The 17937-nt window shown below is 36.7% G+C and overlaps 1 long non-coding RNA gene across 2 annotated transcripts in view; it reads left to right on the plus strand.

The window, feature by feature from the left end:
* The window catches only part of LOC102155571, a 78803-nt gene extending 71550 nt beyond the window's left edge, over positions 1-7253 (plus strand). Inside the window, exon 9 of one of the 2 annotated variants that reach the window (XR_005366905.1) lies at positions 6429-7253. This is a non-coding gene — a long non-coding RNA (uncharacterized LOC102155571). Of the gene's footprint in view, positions 1-837; positions 1060-6428 lie in introns of those variants that run through there. The other variant, XR_005366906.1, reaches the window with a different exon arrangement.
* Positions 7254-17937: the final 10684 nt, after the last annotated feature.

Raw genomic sequence — 17937 nt, forward strand, 5'->3', positions numbered from 1 at the left:
TAGGATTTTTTTTCTTCTCCATTCAGAAAATGTCAATGGATTATATATGTAGTAATCAGAACATTAATTCAACAATTTCACAAGGAGCTGATGGACTAGTGATGGGCAAAAAAATGGTTTTAAGGTAAAGTAAGAACAAAAGTATAGAATCTGATGTGACATTTGGAGCTGGCCAAATGGAATCATTGAAAATGTTCTGAACTAGAAAATGAGAAGTTTATCCACTATTTCAATCCCCAGATGCTTCACTAGGTTTTGGTTCAGATCCTGGAGGGAGACTTTCCTGAGTAATCTGCAATGTGACTTCCATCACACCTTTAGGGGTGAAAATAAAGGCTGTGCAAAGTTTCAAGCCAGTGGATTTAGGAGAGAATGGACATACATAATTCATGTGTAGTGAATTAACAATAGTTGATGGCTTCCTGTCTCTGTACACACACACACACACACACACATATACCATGCACACACACGTGCACACACCACATATTGATCCTAAGAGTCTCAGCAAGGACAACCTTGAGTTACTTTTGTAAGGATAGAAGAAGAATAAATTATGTTCCCAATCATAGGTAATCATCTAATGTATCTTTCACACACAGATTCTGGAAAAATATATTATCCTAGTTTGTTATTCAGTATATATTGACTATTCACTATTTCAGTTTCAAATTGCTTTGTGCAGTTTAAAAAGAGTCAATTTTGGGTAGAAAATATGGAAAAATTTGTATTATTTCTCACCCCAGCTGTTCCTTAGTAGGCCTGTCAGATTTACATTCACCATTGTTGGGGCCACCCCTCAAATCACCCTCTTTCCAATTATTTCTTTCTTTCCAGATTGCCCTGGATGCCCAGATGAGTCATCTTGATGTGGAATCTGCCTCTAACTCTCTCAGGCTTTTGAGACTGTCAATTATTTATGTTATCTTAGATGCTTGTTTTGTTTCATTTATTATTTTTAAATGTTTCCCAGTAAAGTTTAGAATCTCCATGAATGGAAAAGGATGATAGAAGACCAGTTTGGTGATAATGTCAAATATTGTCCAAACAATGAGACTTTCATACTGTTTGATGACATTCGCTGCCGTGGTTTGTGCATTCTTATGCTAACAAAATATCACTTTATACTACCTATTTTAAATTTTTTTACAAAAACTTGCATCTGTTATTATAACATGAGTGAAGCAGGTTATGGAAAAAAAAAACCCTCTTCATTTTCAATAGATAAGTACTCCTATCTCCATTTAAATCCCCTGTAGATGCAGAAAAAGAAGAGAGCAGGAGAGTGAGTTTTTTTCTTCAAAATATATGATCATTTGATTTTTTGACTTTCTGTCTTATGAGGACATCTTCAGGAAGAGTTACTATTCAAAAAAAGTACTATATAATGTTAAGGAGAAATTGATTCTACATGTGTTGGAGGGCTCATATTGTTACATGTGGAGAGTTGCTTTATTATTTAACATTAACCAAGAGGGATACATTTTCTTTTGATATTCTGAAATATTATCACTACAGTACAACATATTTTGTATAGAGTTTTATGCTAACACAAGTCTTTTTGTAGAATAATCCTTTGCTATGCAATTGAGGTAAGCCCAACTCATGTATAATGATTTCTTTTTGCCAGCTCAATTTGCCAGTTATTATTGATTGCCCACATTTTGTACATGTTGCTCAAAACAAAGAATGCTTGGTCAGATAATTATTGGGCTAGATGCTGGTAAATGTGGCAACACAATTAGTTTCAAAGAAAGTTAGTGTAATATCCCACCTCAATTCATCATGAACCCTATTGGATTCCTTATGGAAACATAAAGGGTCAGACTCAGCAGGTGTAAGAATAATTCTAACACTGCAATTGCTTTTCTATTAGTTGTCATCACTATAGGAAGGTGGTTAAGAATTAAGAGTGCTCTTTGTCAAAATGATTAGGCTATTAACTGTACAATCTCCTTTTGGAGCTTGTTTTTATGATTATTTGATAATTCAACTATTTTTTTCTATTTCTGGGGATATTTAATCCTACACACTGAACAAGTAATCTCAAATTTCAATTTAATTAATTAAAAATAAAAAGCTTTGTTGATTTTTTTTCTTTGCTTTTCAGATGTCTTGAGTAATAATGAATTTCTCCATAAAAAGAAAGTATGTTTTCCAGTAATCATTATATTTTTAATTTCCTTAAACATTGTAGTATTAATCATATTGTTTTTCTTGTCATAAGTCAATTATTTAAAAAAAAAATAACTGAATATTAAAATTTCTGAATGCACCATTCCCAAGAGACACACACTATTTTAAAAGTAGCTAATATCTAAAAAGCATATTTGGTTTGAAAAAAAAAATTTTTTGGTTTGAAAAATTTAAGATGACTAAATTTCTATTTTAATTGTCAGTTTCTTATTAATAATAATTTGTTAAGTTGCATTTAGTTCCTCTATTCAGACAAAATAGTATTTTACATATTTTGGTCTTTTTTTTCCCCATTATTTCAACATTTGGAATGAGTTCCACTAAGAGAAAGTCTGTTTTATCTGTATAAATGGAAAACAATTTTGCATTGGTTTTATCTGTGCATATAATCAAAATGGAATTATATATAATCTATGAGTTTTGGTGCTCTAGTATTGAGTGGATAAGCTCAAATTCAGTTGCTGTATTTGGTAAGAGTTCACATTTGCTTTCAGTGTTTTCTATCTGATGTGGATTTAAAACAAAGCTTATTAAATCATGGTTCCCACCTGGTCAATGGCTCTCATTAAAGTAAAAGCCATGAGTATCTGTTTAATATACTACATCTGTAAGAGTGCTTTTTCTCCTTTCTTTTCTTTTGTGTGTGTGTGTGTGTATGTGTAGGATTATTTCTGCTTCGTGCGATATTAAATATAGGCTCTTGATTTATTTCCTGTGATGAAAAAGTTTTCAGGCTTTTAGAATCTCACTGAGCACAGGCTTAAATATTAAAATAAGAATGTAATTCTATATTCTTCAGAAAGCACTATTTTTAGATAAAAGGTACTCATACATGCTCTAGAATGCCATCACAGAATGTGGTTAACCTTTCATAAACCAGGAGTCTTGGATCTCAGGAGGTAGGATAATAGAAACAGTTATACATTTAGTACCCCATTCCTTTTAGTCTTCCTCTCTCCTCTAGCCACATTTTTTTCTCTGCCAAGAGAAAATGGGCAAAATAGGAAAAAGAATATTAAGATCTCTGGCTTGGCTGATGTACTACTAAGTGAGCAACAGAATGAATCAGAAAAAAAAAAATGATTGCTAATTCCACTTTTATGTCTTACTTAAAGTCCAACTGTTTCAGAATTTAGCCTGAAACTCTTAAACTGAGAGTATAGCATGAATGTCTGTATTCTTTTTTTAAAGATTTTTTAAAAATTTATTTGAGAAAGAGAGAGAGAGAGACTGAGAGAGTGGAGGAGGAGCAGAGGGAGAAGGATAGGCAGAGTCTATGGTAAGTGCAGAAGCCAATGCAGGACTTGATACAGGGCTTGATCCCATGACCCTGAGACGATGACTTGAGCTGAAATCAAGCAATCAGATGCTTAGGCGACTGAGCCATCTAGGTTTCCCGAACATCTGCATTATAAATCCTGCTGCAACCTGTTTAGGCACTATCACTACTTACTTCCAAACAAAATTTAGAGTAGACTGAAGTTCGCTGAGGAAAATTTCCATGGAAGAAACTCATCAGAGTAAGAAGCTGTGGGATTTTCCCTTCCTTCCAGGTAGGGAAGGGGAAAGCTTCTCTCTCTCTTCCCCCATCTAAAGCTGAGTGAAGGAAACCCAAGATAATCCCTTCACAAAAGTGGGCTACCTGCAAGAAGAGGCTATTAGGCTATTAACGGTACAATCCTATTTCTGGACTGGATGCCTCTTGAGCCACAAATCCTAGTCCTTATCATGCTGCTACTGGAGATTAATGCAAGAGAATTCCTAATCTCTAGGAATTTGATTTTTAAGCCATCCAAGAAGTTGGTGGCTATCTGTTTTGTAATTTTGAAGGCAGAAGATTGGCTGGAATTATCTGATTTTGGCAGAATAAGGCAAGAAAAGTTAGAAAGGACTAAGTATTATCTGGAGCCCCAGAAATCTAAGTAACTCACCCAAGATGCTGGCCAGTGAGGAGAGACTTCAGCAGAAAGATTCTAGAGGTTGTCTATTAACATCAAGGGATGGAAGAGAGGATGCATCAAAGGAGGACAGTGCAAAGTTCCCTCACGGGCACAGAGAAGGAGGACATTCCAAAGAACACATAAATGGAAAGCCAAGTTTTGGATGGTGTATATGATGGAGGGTACCAAGAACCACCCTAACAATCTCCATACTGTTTTCTAGAGCAGCTGCACCAGTTTGCATTCCCACCAACAGTTCACAAGGGTTCCTTTTTCTCCACACCCTTGCCAACACTTGTTGATTCTTGCATTTTTAAGTATGAAGTGATATCACATTAGTTTTGATTTGCATTTCTTGGAATTTAAGAAACAAAGCAAATGAACCAAGAAAAAAAAGAGACCAAAAAGGGATGCCTGGGTGGCTCAGTGGTTGAGCATCTGCCTTTGGCTCAGGGCGTGATCCCAGATTCTTGGGATCGAGTCCTGCATCAGGCTCCTTTCATTGAGCCTGCTTCTCCTCCCTCTGCCTGTATCTCTGCCTCTCTTTCTGTGTCTCTCATGAATAAATAAATAAAATCTTTAAAAAAAGAGAGAGTGAGACCAAAAAACCCCCAGACCCTTAGATATAGAGAAAAATCTGGAGGTTATGGGTGGTGGGGGTGAAATAGGTGATGGGGAATAAGAATACACTAATCATAATAAGCACTGAATAATATATAGAATTGTTAAATCACTAAACAGTACATATGAAACTAATATAACACTGTATATTAATTATACCAGAATTAAAAATTAAAAAAAAAAAAACACAAATTGGGGATCCCTGGGTATCTCAGCGGTTTAATTCCTGCCTTTGGCCCAGGGCGCGATCCTGGAGTCCCGGGGTCGAGTCCTGCCTCGGGCTCCCGGCATGGGAGCCTGCTTCTCCCTCCTCCTGTGTCTCTGCCTCTCTCTCTCTCTCTCTGTGTCTGTCATAAATAAATAAATAAATAAATCTTTAAAAAATTTTGTCTTTAAAAAATAAAAATAAAAAAAAAATAAGCAAAGAAAAGCACTAGAGACAGAACACTTTGCCCTTCTCCCATGCTCCCAACCTAAACCTGTCAGAAGCAAAAGAGAGGTGAAAGAAGGAATATAAAAGTTAATTGAATCAAGACTTCCCCCAGGCAAGTCTATCAACTATCAGGGAGGCCTGAGCAGTGCAAAAGGGGGAGAGCACAAACTCAGATTAGAGGTGGAATTTTAGGCTTAGAGTATCCTGGATTCCCTCACGTAGTAGCAGGAGATCTGATCAAGATGCTCCCTAGAGGTAAGTCACCTAGGTAGTACAGGGTGCATTCTCAGGCGATAGTGGTAGAAAAATAAAACTATTTCTGATTATACCCTACCTGATTAAGCCCAATCATAAACCAGTTCCCTATTTTTGACATGAATTATTTTATCCTCTCATTTATCCCCTTGACTTGTGGTAATAGCTCTGATTTTCTTTTTCTCTCTGCTAAGAATTCATGTTCTGGGTGGACATAACTCCTTCCCTGACTCTAAAAATAAGGCATATTGCTCAGGCCAAAATATTTCAGCATAAGCTCATCTTCTAGACACTTTATTGGTTCAAAGATGGGCAGTGACAAAACATGTGGCCCTGGGCTCCTAGGGCAGGTTTCAACACTAGGTTTGCATGGCAGCTACAGGGATCGCAGAGGCCCGGCCCAGCTGCTTGCTTGGCATCACTCAGTCCCCAGCAATGGCCTTGGCAGCTAGGACTCCGCCTTCTGGCCCTCTACCCAAAGTAGTGCCAGGACCCCTGCACTTACATGTGTACTTCAACTCTTCTTACCTTCATATCTATGAAGGGTGAGAAGACCTCATTCTCATTTCTTATGTGAGGGTTGCCAGAGAGATGGGCAGCTGTACTTACAGGAATGTCTCCTTTCAGATAATCTGAGAACACCATCAGCTCAATTTTATAAAGCTAGTATATCAAATTATCAGGAATTGCTTGGTTTTTTTGTGTGTGTATGTTTTAAAGATTTATTTATTTATTTGACAGAGATCACAAGTAGGGGGAGGGGCAATGGGGGAGACAGCAGGAGAGAGGGAAAGAATCTGAAGGAGACTTTCTGCAGAGTGGGGAGCCCAGTGTGGGGCTCAATCTCATGGCACTGAGACCATAACCTGAGCCCAAATCAAGAGTCTGAGCTTAACTGACTGAGCCAACAGGTGCCCCAGGAATTGCTTGGTTTTTAAAGTTGAAAATGCTGAAGATGCAAACATTGTACATGTTTTTTACAGTGAAGGATATAAGGATCTAGAAGAGACACGAGGAAATAACCATGGCTCAGAGTGTGATTAAATACAAGGAGAGCTTCAGGAAGATCCCTGCAACCAGCCACAATGTTCAGTACTTTTTGGATATTTGTTGGATTTCATTTAGAATGTTATTCGATTTGCTACTCTTTATTGTCTAGTGGCAAAAGCAAAATAATTCCAGCTCTTCAAAATGGAGGTTTTAATCCAAGTTGCAAGGTAGATGAAATTATTGAAGTGATTTTGAAACTACTATTACATTACCTCTCCTGAAATAGAATTTGAACTAAATGTAAGATCACCAGAACACCTGATACAAAAGGTTTATGTATTATCCATCTGTGTCATGTGGGGTTTGAACTTTTCAAGAATTCATGAAACTCCATACTGACAAAGGTAGTTTACTCTTCTTTTCAAGTTCATGTCATGAAACCTGTGAGCGATTGTGGACATGGTGCTCCTCTGAGGAAAAGTGACTCTACAACTAACTCTATTTAACCACACACCCTGGCCTCCAGTATTGATATCTGGAAAAGTACTCTGGCTGATTATGTTTATAGATTGCCTATATAACATCTTGTACACTATTTCAAGGAAGATTAAAGCTATATCTCTTAGAATGTGATGGGACACTTATATTTACCTATATAAGACTTCCCGGTGTATAACACAACTGCCTGGAAGCATGACGACACCAACCTTGAGGCTCACGACAGGGGTGTGCCAAGAAAACAAAAAAATATTCTGCAGTGCATACAGACATCAAGGACACTGGAAAAACCAAATGTGTTTTCTGTATTAAGTTTAGGAGTGGAGTTCATTCTTGGTACCAAATATTTTTTTCTTAGTTCTTTTCTATTTTATTTTATTTTAATTTTTATAATTTTAAATTGCAGTTGACATAATATATTCAAGTGTACAACATAGTGATTCAACAATTATATGCATTACCAAACATTTTATATCCATTTTAATACTTAAATTACTCTGGATAAGAATAGACTGTAAAATCTATCTGTGCTTCAAACATCCTAAAAGATGAAGTGGTACCTATTTTACACTTACATCGTTGCACTTAATTTAGGTTAGTTTTCAGCAACAGTAGTTTTGTTTAAATTTCTTGTCCTACTTTTGGTAAGCTCCAGAGGCAAAGAAATCTTCAAATTTCTATGGGAAATTGTGCAACTTATGTTATGCTTTTCATTTAGGTGTGCTAGAAACATTTTCTCAATAATGCTAATTAACTACTTAGCCACCTTTTTGTTACTTAAAGCTCTTCCATATTTTATTTAGTAATGACAACAGTTATTAGCCAGTCTCTGTTTACCAGTGAATGACTATAAACACTACAGAAAACAATTGCCTCATGAAAGTACAACCAGTCACTTATCAGCACCTACTTGCATTGTCTTAGCTCGACTGTTAATATAGTATTTTAAAATTTTCTTGCAAAAGATTGCTACATCTAGTTCTCTATAGATATGAATTTTCTCTGAATGTGCTTGTGATTCATATTAGAGGAAAATTTTATATTTGTCATAAAATAAAAGAAGAAGCTGCTAAAATTGAGGGCAAAATAATAGTTCCCAAACTAGCTGATTTCAGAATTACCTGGGGGAATATTGAGAAACAGCTTTCCTGTAGCCTACCCCAGACATATTGAACTAGACTCTGTAGGGCTGGAGCCTAGGGATCTCAAACAAACAAACAAACAAACAAACACAAAACAAAAACAAAAACAAGTGGTTTAGGGAACCACTGTTTTAAAGTGAATGGTGATAGTAAATTTGCTAAAGTAACAGAGAGAGCTGTACGTTTTCTTTTTCATCTGTTAAAAGGTCAAGTTTTGAAATTCTGGGAGAGGGATCCCTGGGTGGCGCAGCGGTTTAGCGCCTGCCTTTGGCCCGGGGCGCGATCCTGGAGACCCGGGATCGAATCCCACGTCAGGCTCCTGGCATGGAGCCTGCTTCTCCCTCTGCCTGTGTCTCTGCCTCTCTCTCTCTCTGTGACTATCATAAATAAATAAAAATATTTAAAAATGAAACTCTGGGAGAAACAAAGTATTAGGTCCTATGTAATAGACAATAAAGTAGCAAATTAGTAGTGAAACAAGATGACTGCAAAATTGTCAATTAATTGAAGGATTTTAACCACAAAGCTAGACCTCTAAAATGAAACATTTTATAATATCCAAGCATTTTCATTAGAAAAAAGTAAAAATTGTTCATGACAAAAATGTTTACATTAGATATACTTTATATGTGGTAAATGTATGCATATTTATATGCATATACTATATATATACACACACTTTATTACTTGGTATTCCTTTTGGTGTCCAAAACAATGAGAGAGAGAAAGGGAAGTTTCAAGTATCCTCATTTTGAGACTCAGACTTCTTTCCATGTTTGCAGAGAATGGGAGCTAAGGTACAAAAGTCTGTATTGATCTAGTCCAGCAGCTGGCAAGTTTGAGAGACAGGACTAGGAAGTTAGGAGATTGTGTTCTCAGTCATAGCTCATTTTTTTTAGGGTGACAGGGAAACATAATGCACTTACTGTAAATACACAAAATAAAGCTTTGCAATTTAAAGGGGAGCTTTATATATTTAGAAGACACTTTGAGGTTAACAACCCCTTATTCCTTAAAGGATTACTTGAGATAACAATGCTATATAAATTTGTAGGTTGGGAGGGATGTTTGAGTACATTTAGTTTAGTTCTCTCATTTTATAGATGAAGATCCAAAGACTCAGAGAGTTGTATGGTTTGCCTAGTGATTCAAAGCTAATCTGGCCAATCTGAGGGAAAAGGGCAGCTTTCCTAACCTATTTTTCTAGAATTATGGATTTGTTAAAAAGATTAAAGTACACTAATGAGTTATTTATGTTGGTTCAATTTGCAAATATTTTTAACTTCATTTTACTTTTTTTGTAACAGTGAAATATTTTATAATACTTTGAATCAAAGTAATGTCTTCAATAATTTATTGCAAACTGAGATAAAGTTGGTTTTTGCTTAAAAAGGAGTCCACTCTCCTCCCCTAGATTAAAATTTTGCCCTCTTTAGTTGATCACTAATAATGGTGTTTTCAAGGGAACAGCAAAAAGGAGACATTTTCCTTTAGTTTCTTTATAAAGTTGAACTATTTTTACTTTGCTATTATGGTAATGGGCAGAAAATTACATAAAACAATATTTTGAGGGAGTTTTTTCCTGGTTGATTTTAAGTCATTGTGCTGCCTGAAAAGTTTTAATCTTTAAATTCCCCACAAATTATTACATTCTTCAGTATCTGATTACTGCATTGTGGATATAAAAATGTACTGAAGGATAAGAAATGGATTCTATGTGCTTTTTATAACCCAAGAAGTTAATGAATGTGGCAACATTTTTAAGGTGATAGCAAAAATGTTCTGCCCTATAATCAAAATACTGTCTTCCTATTTAAAGGTCAGAATTTTCTGGCACTGTGAAATTCTTACATGAAGATGTTAAAATGGAAATATACCATAATAGTTTATAAAATATTTTCAGTCTGATAGTAATCTGAAAATATGAAAGAAAGCTTGTCATCCCTGGCTCACTTAGTTCTAAGAAGACTGGGTAAAAAGTTTTGTTATAGTCTGATGGGAAATTAGTTTCTTCTGTCTCATCAGAAATTTTTCTGAGTCTCTCTTCTTCCATTGATGAAAAAGACGTGTAACATAGCCCTTGAAGTTGTCACTGAAAGGAGTGGCAGTTTTGGGATGAAGTTAATACTGCTGAAGGTGAAGTAGAAGAATGAGGAAAAGCTGTCTTAATGACATTGTGTTGCCCTGCAATCAAGTCTAAAGGTTGGTCTCTTTTTGTTTCTACATATTAAAGCCAATTAATGCCTTTTATTTTTTAAGTGACTTTGAGGTGGGTTTTCTGTTGCTTATAAATGAACCTCTTAGCTGAGTGATTATTTAAAAATCTTAAATTGTTCCATATGCTGCTGTCATTGGTGCCACATTTTTCTATGGGTTTTTGTTCAATTGTAAGCCTGACCTTTTTAAGTGTATCAGTTTAAGAGTCAAAGAAATAAATAAACTCTAGGTATGAAAACAACCTCAACAGGATTATTACAAAATTTCCCTAGCAGTATCATGGGAAATAAATATTAATGCTTTTTAACTGTTTTATAATTTACACCACTGACATGCAGTATCATGACCACTTTTAAAGATGAGAGCAGATAAAGATTACTCAACAGAATAAATTCATATCCATATATAAGCCAAAGTAATTTTCTAGAAGTTATATTTGCGTATAAATTCTAGTTGCTTTATCCAGGAATGGATCTTTTATTTGGATATATAGAAGTATGGAAAGATTTGTCAAACTTTATTTCTTTGTGCAAAGCTTGCCTACCCACATATGACCTTCATGAGATAGTTGGAAAAGTCAATAGAGATGGACAGTCTAGGTCATTGGCACAAAGCCTATTTTTTATGGGTCATTTACACTTGTCTTTTAGAAATCTACACATCTGTCTGGTTAACAGTTGGTGTGGGAATTTATGGGTCAAGACATAGCTTAGAACACATAGTCTTCCTAAGACTTCAATGTCACCTCACCACTTGGGTGATAACCACTCTTTTCTCTGAAATGCTAGTAATTTATGGGTCATAAACCTTGGGTCTATTCTCAGAACAGAATAGTAAGTAGTACCAGCCATCCAGGGAAAATAAGTCCTTATTATTATTTTCACACTTCTCTTGATCTTATAGGCACTGATAGGACTCCTTTCTAATAAGCATTTGTGAGTTTTTCCAGGCTTCTTCCTTCTCTCTCCACCCTATCTTCAGTCCCTGCCCCCCTTCAGCTATTCTATGGCAATGACTTATCCTGTTTTGATCCATTATTGAGACTAATCTGAGCCTACCCCAGAGTTATGATACATTTTACTACACCTGGAGAACTGCAGATGGTTGTGGGGTCTTCAAAATGGTTATTTATGTAAGTTATTGAGCAAAACTCTGGGGGATCTGGGGGTTGGGGCACACTTCCTAGGGGAAGAAAGAACTAAAACTTAAATTTGATTAATATCAGTGGATGATATCCCACCAATGGGATAACTATAAGCATAGAATAATATCTCTTTTTCAAAAATCCTCTGATCCAGAACCATGCAATTCTGTTTGAACTCTCAGATGAAGGACTGAAAAGGAGAATGAGAGCATCAAATGTCCTATATTTTAATTTTCTTGGGAGAAAACTAATGTAATATAATAATAACTTGGATGCTTATGGCTTCTGTGAAAGGGAACTATGCTAGACCTTTGTCCAATGAGTTGAAGGTTTAGGCTTCATAAATAAAGGTCATTAGTACCCCTAATATTTGCATAAGCAGACACCGGGCATTGGCAGTCTTGGTGCACACATTAACAGGCATTGGTGGTATTTCTAGTACCTAGATATCATCAAGAGCACTTGGGAGTAATGAAAACCTAAACAGTAATTTAACCTGGATATACAGAAAGAATGGAGGAAAGGGTAGAGTTCACTTTGTGCTTGTGAGAATTGTGTCTTTGCAAACATGTGAAATCACACGTAGGGATTCTGCAGAGGGTAAAGTGACATAATATGTATAGATAATGTATGCAGAATACCTAATGTGTCCTGGGCACTAGGCTAAGTTCTTAACATTTCTTCTTACAATAATCCTGGGAAGCTGATGCTAAAATGATTTTTCCATTTTACAAATGAGAATGACAGGGAGATATATTTCGTACCTTGCACGAGTGGTACTCGTTTAACATGTGACAGAGCTGGAATTACAAACAACACAGTTCGACAGTATTTTTTAGACTTATGCTTTTTATGACTACTACAATTCCTGTTCTTTGTGAGAGTATTACTAGGAAGCTAGTTTTTCCCCAAAGGCAAAGATGGATTTTGAAAATCAGGCTTATTTAATGGGTTCACAATCCAAGCTTGGGGAACTAAAGGAATGAATATACTCTCAGCCTGTGGGTAAGATTTAACTTGTTCCACCTGGTGGTACTACCAAAGCCCCATCCTAGAGGTCTGAGTGGAACTACCATCCCCCTGCAGGTTGAAGGGCACATTTCTTCATTTATCAGTTTTAAATGTCTGCCTACCACCTGCCAGACATTGCAGTGGGCACAAGGATGCAGTGACAACAGGATGGCAGCAGCTCTTCTGGAAAAGTTATGTTTTAGCAGGTAACCAGTGGCTAAATCTTCCAGGTCAACTGGCCATCATATTCTCTTGGTAACTTCCTCCAGCAGTCATAACAGTAAGTGGTGTTTAACTTTCTACAGAACTTTCAGGTTTTCAAAGTTGTTGAACATTTCATGCTCTCAATAGCAATGTGTGAACATTTCAGTGGCTCCACGTCTTTTGTTTTTTTAGTCATTTTAAGTTTAGCCTTTTCTGTGAATGTGGAGTCATATCTCATTGTGATAATAATTACCATTTTCCTGTTGACTAATGCTGAAGCTTTTCATGTGCTTAATGGACATGTGCTTTTTAACCACAAGGAATGAATGCTGTTAGCTGTAGGCTGTATATAGATGCCCTGTGGAAATTATTATCATGAATGGGTATTGTCCATTTTTTTTCATGTTTTTTCTCCTTTACTTTCTCATTTATTTTTTTAAGATTTTATTTATTTATTCATGACACACACACACACACACACACACACACACACACACACACGAGACACAGGCAGAGAGAGAGAAGCAGGCTCCATGCAGGGAGCCTGATGTGGGACTCAATACTGGGACCTCAGGATCACACCCTGGGCCAAAGGAAGATGCTCAACTGCTGAGCCACCTAGGCGTCCCTACTTTTTCATTTAATATGTTAAGAGAGTGGATGGCTTTGGTTGATTTTCAAATGTTCACTCATCGTTTTACTCCTGCATTGCTCCACTTTATTAGAACACATTACTTGATTTATAAATAGTGATATTCTATTGCTAATATTTATTAAAAATATATTTGTTTATGGTCCTGGGGGATATCTACCTATAAATTTTCATGCGATTTCTTTTTATGTCTTGTTTTCAGAGCTCTGCTGGCCCCATAAAATGAGTTGTGTGATCCTTCCTTTCGTATTTTCTAAAAGAATTTATATATAGTTGGGATTATTTCTTCTATGAAACAATTTTGTACTGAGATTTTCTTTGTGAGAAATTTGTTGATTACGTGTTTAATTTCTTTAAAGATTTTCTATTTATCTGGGTGTCCATTTTGGTAAATTGTGATTTTCAAGAAATTTGTCCATTTTATCTAATTTGTTGGATTGGTTGGCCATGAATTATTTAAATTTTACCTCATTATTCTTTTTAAATTTCACAGGATCTGCAATATTTCTTTTATCCTTGATAGTATTAATTTGTATCTTCCTCAGACTTAAGGATTTATCAATTTTCATTCTTCTTAAAGAATCAATTTTTCCCTTTTGGTTTTTTTCTATTGTTTTTCTCTTTGCTGCTTGATTTCTTTTTTGTTTTCTTCCATATACTTTGAGTTTATTTTGCTCTTCTTTTACTATCTTCTTGAGGTAGAAAGGTAGATAATTAACACTTTCATCTTACCTAAGCATTTAATGCTATAAATTTCTCTGTAATCAGTGTTTAAGCAGCATGACATGCTATATTTTCATTATCATTCATTTTCAGTTGTTTTGTATATTCTCTTGAGATTTGTTCTTTGACCTTTGTGTAGGACTTTATGGATTTCTCATTTGATTTTGCTATCTTCAGAAAGTATACACTGTTGGATTTAAGAATTTTGAAGGTTTTTGAGAATGATTTGCTGGCCCCTCATTATGGTCTATGTTGTTAGCATCCTATGTGCCCTTGGAAAGAATGTATTTGTTGCAGTTGTTGAGCATAGTGTTCCATAAAGATCAATTAGATCAATGTAATTGGTAGTGTTTAAATTGCCTAAATACCCCCTGATTTTAAAAAATCCTATCTCAAGTAATAGGCTAACCAAATTTTCCTTTCGTTTTCAAGAGTCTGCGCTCGTGAAAACACACACCTGAGTTGTAATTAGGAGATGATGTGCCACCTGTGGTGCCAACTAATCAACTGTTGTATAGGTTAGTTGCTACCTGCTAGCTGTTGTATATACCTAGTTGCTAAGAGAGAAGTATTGACTCTTGAGGTCGTTTTCCCTAAGAAGACAGGTGGGTCCTATGTGGTACTTTGTAGTACTGTGACTACCTGTTCATCATTTAGTGTACTCTGGATCAGGTGATTTTCCTAATGGCTTCTGAAGGTAGTTTCAGGAGGATCCCCTTGCTGAGAAAACAAGTCACTGGATGCAGAGCAAGTTCACTAATTCACTCTCAGTGAGTGGCAAAGTAGAACGGTGAACCAGTTATGTGAAGGTGTGAAGGTGTGAAGGTGTGAAGGTGTGAAGGTGTGAAGGCAGTCAGGAAACCTGTATGACTGCTGCGTTGCCCGTATCATCAGTTGTGCTGGAAACAGATTTGTTTACTCTTTAACCCCTGAATAATGAGAGGAAAATGTACCACATTTTGCCTAATGGTCTGTCATTTTATTAATTTGATTTAGTTTTCTTTACTTCTGTGAGTACATATGGGGAGGACAGCTGGGGGTAGAGAAAGGCAGACAAATGTTCAGTCTTCCATTGAAAACCAGATGCTGCCTGACTGGAAGTAAAAAATATATAAACTGTTTGGTTCATCCTTGCCAACAACCTAATGTCCACTAGTGAAAAGCAAATTGTTACATTGTGTCGGTACTGACACTTTTGTTTCCAGCTCTACTTTTTGTATATCCATCTCAGGGATTTTCAGTGTTTTTCAACAAGAAATAATGTCCCTGGTAAACCCAAGCAGCTTCACAAAATTCTCAATAAGAAAATATGGTAATTTATATCCGGTCAAGTCTGCGTACTTGAGGGTCTCAGAGATCTCTAGATGTTAGAAGATGCTGATGAAATAGGATTCTTCCCTTAACACTTAGCCACTTTAAATAGAAGTCATTCTAAATATACCGTGCGATTCCCTGTGTCTTCAATCAAAATATATTGAATATAATGAAATGTAATAAGGGAGGGAAGGAAGTAATTAACAGATACCAAAAAATTAATACACTTTTAACGTCAAGGCAGGGAGCAGAGTCTGTGCTGAGCATTGTGTCCTAAGCCTGAAGTAGTCCTGTAGGATAAACAGTGTTAACCCAATTTAGAGAAAATGAAACTGAATTTCAGATAAAATCAATACCTGCTCTAGGACTCTCAGCTAATAAACACATAATCAAAGATTCCAATCAACCTTTATAGTCCCAAAGACTATAGGAACTCTTCCTCTGTACCATTTTACCTCCTGACATTTCCTTTATAGGTCCAGAGACATTATTAGGCGTTGTACTGTTAGGCACTGTTACATTTAATAAATTTAATTGTAATGCAACAGAAATCTAAAACGAAACTTTTGAAATTCAAATAATTTCTCTGGAAGAAATAGTCTCCCTGAGAATATCTATAATGTTAAAATACAATAAAAACTATTAACATCATAGTGACATACTTTATTTTAAATTGAACTAAGCTGACACACAAGGTTACATTAGTGTCAGGTATACAACATAGTGATTTGATGACTCTATATGTTATGCTCACTACAAGTGTAGCTACCATCTGCTAATGACGCATTTTAAACGGCATCATTGAATTTTAATCAGTGACAATTTATAAATTATCTCTTTCCTGTGAAAGATGGTGGCCTTACCTTTTAAAAACCCCTCTTATTGCCAATCTATTACTTCCAAATTTTTGTTGTTCCTATTTTCACATTATGGCAGTTAATAATCTGAAATCACAGTTCTCATAGTTACTTAGTATGTTCTACTTTTAATAGATTTGGTACTCATTACTGGTCATTCATATAATTCCTAAACATTTATTTTAATGGGCTGAATTCCAGTTTTAATTGAATTTTAAATTTTGAGATAATTGTGGATTCACATACAGTTTTTTTTTTAAAGATTTATTTTTATTTATTCATTCAGAGAGAGCAAGAGAGAGGCAGAGACACAGGCAGAGGGAGAAGCAGGCTCCATGCAGGAAGCCCGATGTGGGACTCGATCCCGGGTCTCCAGGATTACACCCTGGGCTGCAGGCGGTGCTAAACCGCTGCGCCACCAGGGCTACCCCACATACAGTTTCAAGATATAATACAGAGTAATCCCATATTTCCTTTACCCAATTTCCCCCGATGGTAACATCTTATAGGACTATAGAATGCTATCACAATCCGGGTATTGATACAGTCAAGATATAGCAAATCTCCACCACCATAAGGATACCTCACGCTGCCATCTAGAGAGCCTTGACAACCTTCCTCCTACCCCACCTCTCTTTTAACTTCTGGTAACATAATCTACTCTCCATTTCTATCATAATGTCATTTCAAGAATATAAGAAACATTAAGTACTCCTCCTCCCATCTTCCTTATAGGTTCTTTTTTTTTTTTTTTTTTCAAACACACGAGGGTTTATTTACAAGCTCGAGCTTGGGTCCAAGTGTACCCGACACAGCGGAGCAGGGACTTGGACCCCAAGGTGGGTTTCAGCTTAGTTTTTATAGGTGGTCTAGGGGACCTCCAGAAGGGGTGGAGGAATTTCTCAAGTTCTGTTTACATTTTGATATGGGGCCTTCAAAGGCGTTGAGCTCTGTTCTTATTCTAATAGGGGCTTCCTGCCTTTGGCTTGGGCTTTGTTCTCATTCTAATAGGGGCTTTCTAGGACGTTAAGCTGCAAGCTGTTTTCTTCCTATAACTGAAGTAAGGTAAAGTTCAGCTCTTATTCACAGGAGCCTGGGATGGCTGTACTTGTGATAACCCTGAACTTAAAGTGGAATGGCCTTCATTTTCTTGGCCTCCACATTTCCCTCTCTCAGAGGAACCTAAGGAAGGACCCAATCATGGGTCCAGGTTGCTCTCAGATTGAGCCAGGGGGAATGATTAAAACAGGATTCTAACCAACCTTGTTGCTATTCTCGCTCCCATTTACATTCCAAGAAAGAAGCAACATCTTACGTTTAAGGCATCACATAACCCACCCCACCCCACCCTTTGTTGTAAGAAGACTAAATCTAATCCCCTTCTATTTTGAAAGACAACCTCAGACTAGGGAGTCTTGGAGGTGGGAAATAAGTGAGAACAGCGCAGTCTTAGCTTTAGGGGATTGTCCTTGTCCGGTTGGCTTTTCCATTCTGGAACAAAGTCCTTGAGAACAGCTTGTAGGTCAGCTGGCCGGAGGAAGGACGTGGCTGTAGTGGACCCAGGGAGTAATCCCATGACCTTGAGAGCAGTGGGAGTGGTCAGGATCACGATGTAGGGTCCCTTCCAGCGAGGTTGAAGTGTCTGGTGTTGGTATCTCCGCACGTACACCCAGTCACCTGGCCGATATCGATGGGTGTCCGGGGGTGGCCCAGTCTCACAGAGGGCCCTCAGCTTAGGCC

This window comes from Canis lupus, chromosome 11 (genome assembly GCF_011100685.1).
Source record: "Canis lupus familiaris isolate Mischka breed German Shepherd chromosome 11, alternate assembly UU_Cfam_GSD_1.0, whole genome shotgun sequence".
In the NCBI taxonomy this organism is placed as follows: Eukaryota; Metazoa; Chordata; class Mammalia; order Carnivora; family Canidae; genus Canis; species Canis lupus.